The following is a 6,566-nucleotide window of genomic DNA, read 5'->3' on the forward strand; positions in this document are numbered from 1 at the left end:
TTTCCAGTATTTGTTTGAATATGATCTATTCTTGGATTTAATATGTAAATAAATAACTCTGTGGTCAATCAGAGGGGCAGAAGAAATATTACAATCAATATCAAAACATACTAGATTGTTTGAAATTAACCAGTGCTCAATTCTAGATTTCCAGGTATAGTTTGGGCTAAACCATGAAAACTGACCAATGTCGGGATTAAGGCGTCTTCAAGCATCCGTTAAATTCAAATTATTGCAAAAATTATTAAATGTCATATTAGGATGAGTTGCCGTGTATTTTGAGGGGTACTTATCAAAAAAATTATATTTGACCATATTTAGGTCTCCCCCTAATAATATATTCTCAGTTGAGTGTGCCACTTTAAGATGCTCCAGATGTAAAGTTAATTCTTCCAGTAATTTTCTATTGTCACTAATATTATTGTATCCATATACATTTACCAGAATTAATTTGACGTTGTCAATATAAACAATAAGAATCAACCAATGACCATGAATATCTGCCATTTTATGAATAATTTGGCCTCCAAAGTTTTTTCGAAGAATAGCAACCCCTGCTGATCTGGATGTGCCATGACTGAAGAATGCGTCCCCCCCCATTGCTGAGTCCAAAAGGAAATGTCGTCTTCCTTTAAGTGTGTTTCCTGCAGAAAAATTAAGTGCACTTTTTTCCCTTTACAAAATAAAGAATCTGCATTTACAGATAAAAGTGAAATTGAACTCTTTAAATCAAACATAAACTAAACAACTGAACAGTATAAACAGTGATGTAAACAATTAGAGGTATTGAGGTAGACTTGAAAGAGTTACCAACAAGAAATAGTGGTAGCAAAACCCAGAATAATTGAACTGGGTTTATCAACAAGACCATTCAATTCAGGCATAACCCTCTGACCGTTGATCTATGCATAAGGACCACGGAACACAGTCTTGTGTCCCTGTTTCTTGGCGTGTTCCACTTTAGGCCTTGGTGAGGTCTTCCACAAATCGGATAAGATAAGATAAGATATTCCTTTATTGTCCCACATGGGGAAATTTCATTGGTGCAACGCAGGTAGATATAAATAAATGCTTAGGTCTTTGCAGATCTGATGGCTTTTTGTCGCTCACCAAATCTCATCCCTGTAGATCCTCATGGTGAATTGCACGATGATCTGTCGTGGGTAGTTTGTAGTGTGTGTTGGCCCAGGCGATGTACAGAATCCAGAATGAAGCCCAATTTCTCCTTCCAGTGTGGGACAGTCTTCAGGAAAAGGCTCTGGCCCGGTCCTTTAGGCCATTTTGGGGCCAGACTGGTGCCAATTCTTATCCCAGCAATGAGGCCTTTGATACAGGCTAAATTCTGGGACCTGGTCCTTGGTCCTTTTGGCCCTTTTTGGTTAAATGCTTTTTCCAGGACTTAGCTCAGAAAGGAGGGATTTGATTCAGGGTAGACTCTGGGAGCTCTGGCCTGGTCTTTTTGGCCCTTTTGGAGAAAGGCAGGTGCCAAGTCTTTGCCCAGAAAGGAGGGCGTTGATATAATATGATTTAATACAGGCTAGAACTGGCTGGACTCTTGGGACTATGGCTTGGTCCTTCTGACCCTTTTGGGGCCAGGCATTTGCCAACCTAGCCGGAACGGATTGTGGGGACTCTGGCCGGGTCCTTTTGGCCCTTTTTGCGGAATGCTGGTTCCAGGACTTAGTCGAGAAAGAAGGGATTATATTCAGGGTAGATTCGGGGAGCTCTGGCCTTGTCTTTCTGGACCTTTTTGGGCCAGGCTGGTTTCAAGACTTAAAACAGAAAGGAGTTCTTTTCTGTGCTATGTCTACAGGCTAGACTCGGGGGCCTGTTCCTTCATCCTTTTGGCCCTTTTTGGCGGAATGCTGGTTCCCGGACTTAGCCCAGAAAGGAGGGATTTGATTCAGGGTGGTTACTGTCCTTTTGGCCCTTTTGGGGCCTGACTAGTGTCATGACATAGCCAAGAAAGCGGGGCTTTAATACAGGCTTGACTCAAGGGCCTTTTCCATCGTCCTTTTGGCCCTTTTTGGTGGAATGCTGGTTCAAGGACTTAGCCCAGAAATGAGGGATTTGATTCAGGGTAGACTCTAGGAGCTCTGACCTGGTTTTTTTGGCCCTTTTGAGGAAAGGCCAAGTCTTTGCCCAGAAAGTAGGCTTTGATTTAAGCTGGACTGAGGGGGGCTCTAGCCCGGTCCGTTTGGGCCTTTTGGGGCCAGGCTGGGGCCAATTCTTTGCCCAGAAAGGATTCCTTTGATACAGGCTAGAACAGGCTCGACTCTTGGGACTCGGGCTTGGTCCATTTAACCCCTTTGGGGTCAGGCTGCACCCAACCTATCCCAGAATGGAGGGCTGGTACCAGGACTTAGTCCAGAAAGGAGGGATTTGATTCAGGGTACACTCTTGAAGCTCTGGCCTTGTCTTTTTGGCCCTTTTGTGGAAAGGCAGGTGCCAAGTCTTGCCAAGCCCAGAATGGAAGATTTTGATACAGGCTGGAACTGGCTCGACTCTGGGGGCTCTTGCTTTGTCCTTTTGACCCTTTTTGGGCCAAGCTGTCGCCAACCTAGCCCAAAACAGAGGCCTTTGATTTAGGCTGAACTGTATAGACTCTGGCCCGATCGTTTTTGGCCGTTTGGGTTCAGGCTGGTGCCAAGACTTAGCCCAGAGAGGAGGGCTTTGATACACAATAGATTCTGGGGCCTATTCCTTTGTCCTTTTGCCCCTTTTGGGTCCAGGCTAGTGTCAAGACTTAGACCAGAAAAGAGGGCTTGATTCAGGCTAGTCTCAGGCAGCTCTGGCCTGGTCTTTTTGGCCCTTTTGGGGAAAGACAGATGCCAAGTCTTAGCCCTGAAAGGAGGCTTTGACACTAGCTGGACCTTAAAGGCTCTGGCCTGGTCCTTTTTGCCCTTTTAGGGCCAGGCACGTGTAAAGACTTTGCCCAGAATACAAGCTAGTCTCGGGGACCTGTTCCTTCATCCTTTTGGCCCTTTTTGGCGGAATGCTGGTTCCAGGACTTAGCCCAGAAAGGAGGGATTTGATTCAGGGTTGACTCTGGGAGCTCTGGCCCTTTTCTTTTTGGCCCTTTTGGGGAAAGGCAGGTCCTAAGTCTTAGCCCAAAAAGGAGGGCTTGGTACAAGCTAGAACGGGCTCGACTCTAGGAGCTCTGGCTGGGTCCTTTTGAAAATTTTGGTGCCAGGCTGTTGTCAACCTAGCCCAGAAAGGAGGGTTTTGATTTAGGTTATATTGCGGGGGCTCTGGCCTGGACCTTTTGCCCTTTTGGGGCCGCGCTGGTGCCAAAACTTTGCCCAGATAGGAGGGCTTTGATACAGACTATATTCTGGGGCCTGTTCCGTGGTCCTTTTGGCCCTTTTGGGTCAAGGCTGGTTCCAAGACTTAGACCAGAAAAGAAGGCTTGGTTCAAGCTAGTCTCAGGGAGCTCTGGTTTGGTCCTTTTGGGAAAGACAGATGCCAAATTGTAGCCCAGAAAGGAGCACTTTTGATACAGGCTAGACCAAAAAGGCTCTGGCCTGGTCCTTTTGGCCTTTTTGGGGCCAGGCTGGTGTCAAGACTTAGCCCAGAAAGGAAGGATTTGATACAGTCTGGAACTGGCTCTGGCCTGGTCCTTTTGACCCTTTTAGGTTCAGGCTGCTGCCAACCTAGCCCAGAACGGAGGGCTTTGATTTAGGCTGGAAAGCGGTGGAACATGCCCCGTCCTATAAGCCCTGTTGGGGCCAGGCTGGGGCCAATTCTTACCCGGAAAGGAGCGCTTTGATACAGGCTTGACCAAAAAGGCTCTGGCCTGGTCCCTTTGGCCCTTTTTGATGGAATAATGTTTCCAGGACATAACCCAGATTGGAGGGAGGGATTTGATTCAGGGTAGACTGTGGGAGCTCTGGCCGGGTATTTTTGCCATTTGGGGAAAGGCAGGTGTCAAGTCTTGGCCCAGAAAGGAGTGCTTTGATACAGGCTATAACTGGCTTTTGAGCCTTTTGGTGCCAGGCCGTTGCCAACCTAGCCTAGAACCGAGGGATTTGATTTAGGCTGGCCCTGTCCTTTTGGCCCTTTTGGGGAAAGACAGACACCAAGTCTTAGCCCAGAATGAAGGGCTTTGATACAGGCTAGACCCTAAAGGCTCTGGCGTGGTGCTATTGTTCCTTTTGGGGCCAGGGTGGTTCCAAGACTTAGCCCAGAAAGGCGAGCTTTGATACCGACTAGATACTGGGGCCTGTTCCTTGGTCCTTTTGGCCCTTTTGGGGCCAGTTTTGTGTGAAGACCTAGCCCAGAAAGGGGGGCTTTAATAAAGGCTAAACTCGGGGGCCTGTTCCTCCGTCGTTTTGACCCTTTTTGCCGGAATGCTGGTTCCTGGACTTAGCCCAGAACAGAGGGCTTTGATTTAGGCTGGACTGCCGGGGAACTGGCCCGTCCTTTTGGCCCTGTTTGGGGCCAGGCTGGTGCCAAGACTTAGCCCAAAAAGGAGGGCTTTGATACAGACTAGATTCTGGGGCCTGTTCCTTGGTCCTTTTGTTATTTTGGGTCCAGGCTGGTTCCAAGACTTAGACCAGAAAAGAGGGCTTTTTCAGGCTAGTCTCAGGGAGCTCTAGCCTGGTCCTTTTGGTCCTTTTGGGTTCAGTTTGGTGTCAAGACCTAGCCCAGAAAGGGGTCTTTAATACAGGCTAGACTCGGGGGCCTGTTCCTTCGTCCTTTTGGCCCTTTTTGGCGGAATGCTGGTTCCAGGACTCAGCCCAGAAGGGAGGGATTTGATTAGACTCTGGAAGCTCTGGTCTGGTCTCTGGGCTTTGAAACAGGCTAGAACTGGCTCGACTCTGGAGGCTCTGGCTTGGTCCTTTTGACACCTTCGGGGCCAGGCTTTTGCCAACCTCTCCCAGAACGGAGAGCTTTGATTCAGGCTCTGGCCCGGTCCTTTTAGTACTTTTGGGGCCAGGCTGGTGCAAATTCTTAGCCCAGAAAGGAGGCTTTTTGATACAGGCTTGAACCGCCTGTACTCTTGGGACTATGGCTTTGTCCTTCTGACCCTTTTGGGGCCAGGCTGATGCCAACCTAACCCAGAACGGAGGGCTTTGATTTAGGCTGGACTGCGCGGGAACTGGCCACTGTCCTTTTGGCGCCAGGCTGGGGTAAATTTTTTGCCCAAAAAGGAGTTCTTTGATACAGGTTGGAACAGGCTCGACTCTTGGGACTCATGTTGGTCCTTTTGACCCTTTTAGGGCCAGGCTGTTGCCAACCTAGCCCAGAACGGAGGGCTTTGAATTAAGCTGGACTGCTGGGGCTCCGGCCCGGTCCTTTTGGCCCTTTTGGGGCTTGGTTGGTGCCAAGACTTAGCCCAGAAAGGAGGGCCTTAATACAGTTTAGATTATGGTGCCTGTTACTTGGTCCTTTTGGCCCTTTTGGGTCCAAGCTGATTCCAAGACTCAGACCAGAAAGGAGGGCTTTAATACAGACAAGATTCTGAGGCCTGTTCCTTGGTCCTTTTGAACCTTTTGGGGCCAGGCTGGTGTCACGACTTAGCCCAGAAAGAGGGGCTCTAATGCACGCTAGTCTTGGGGGCCTGTTTCTTTGTCCTTTTGGCCCTTTTTGGCGGAATGCTGGTTCCAGGACTCAGCCCAGAAAGGAGTGATTTGATTCAATGTAGACTCTGGGAGCTCTGACCTGGTCTTTTTGGCCCTTTTGGGGAAAGGCAGGTGCCAAGATTTAGCCCAAAAAGGAGGTCTTTGATTCAATCAACTCTTTGGCCTGTTTATTTGTCCTTTTGGTGCCAGGCTGGTGCCAAGACGTGGTCCAGAATAGAGGGTTTTGATTCAGACTAGAGTCTGGGTGCTCTAGCCTATTTCTTTTGGGCCTTTTGGGGCCAGGTGGTGCAACGAAAACCCAAAAAGGAGGATTTTGATTCAGGCTAGACTCTGGAGCCTGTTTCTTGGTCCTTTTGGCCCTTTGGGAGTCAGGCTGTTGCCCTGTCTCAGCCCAGAAAAAAGGGGTTTGATTCAGGCTTGACTCTGGGGGCTCTGGCTTTGTCCTTTTTGCCCTCTTGGGCCAAGGTGGTGCAAAGGCTGAGGTAACACGACTTAGTCCAGTGGTCCCCAAACTTTTTGACTCGAGGGCCACATTGGGTTCTAAAATTTGGCCGAGGGGCCGGGCAAGGAAAATATGGTGTGTTTGTGGGAACTAATGAATTACTATAAATTACACTGGGCTAGACTCAAGGGCCTCTGGTCTTGTTCTTTTGGAACTTTTGGGGCCAGGTTGGTGCCCATTCTTAGCCCAAAATAGACTGCTTTGATACAGACAAGACTCTGGGGATTTTTCTGTTGTTCTTTAGCCCTTTCGATACAAGCTTAGTCCAAAAAGAAGGGTGTTGAATCAGGCTAGATTCTGGGGTCTGTTCCGTTATTGTTTTTTGCACCTTTGGGGCCAGGCTGGTGCAGATACGTAGCCCAGAAAAGAGGGCTTTGATTCAAGCTAGACTCTGGGGGCTCTAGCCTGGTCCTTTCGGTCTTTTTAGGGCCAGGAAGTTTCCCAGTCTTAGCCCAGAAATAAGTGCTTTGATTCAGGAT

Source organism: Eucyclogobius newberryi, unplaced genomic scaffold, assembly GCF_026437365.1.
Source record: "Eucyclogobius newberryi isolate DKJ021-1_F unplaced genomic scaffold, fEucNew1.0.hap1 SCAF_18, whole genome shotgun sequence".
Lineage (NCBI taxonomy): Eukaryota > Metazoa > Chordata > Actinopteri > Gobiiformes > Gobiidae > Eucyclogobius > Eucyclogobius newberryi.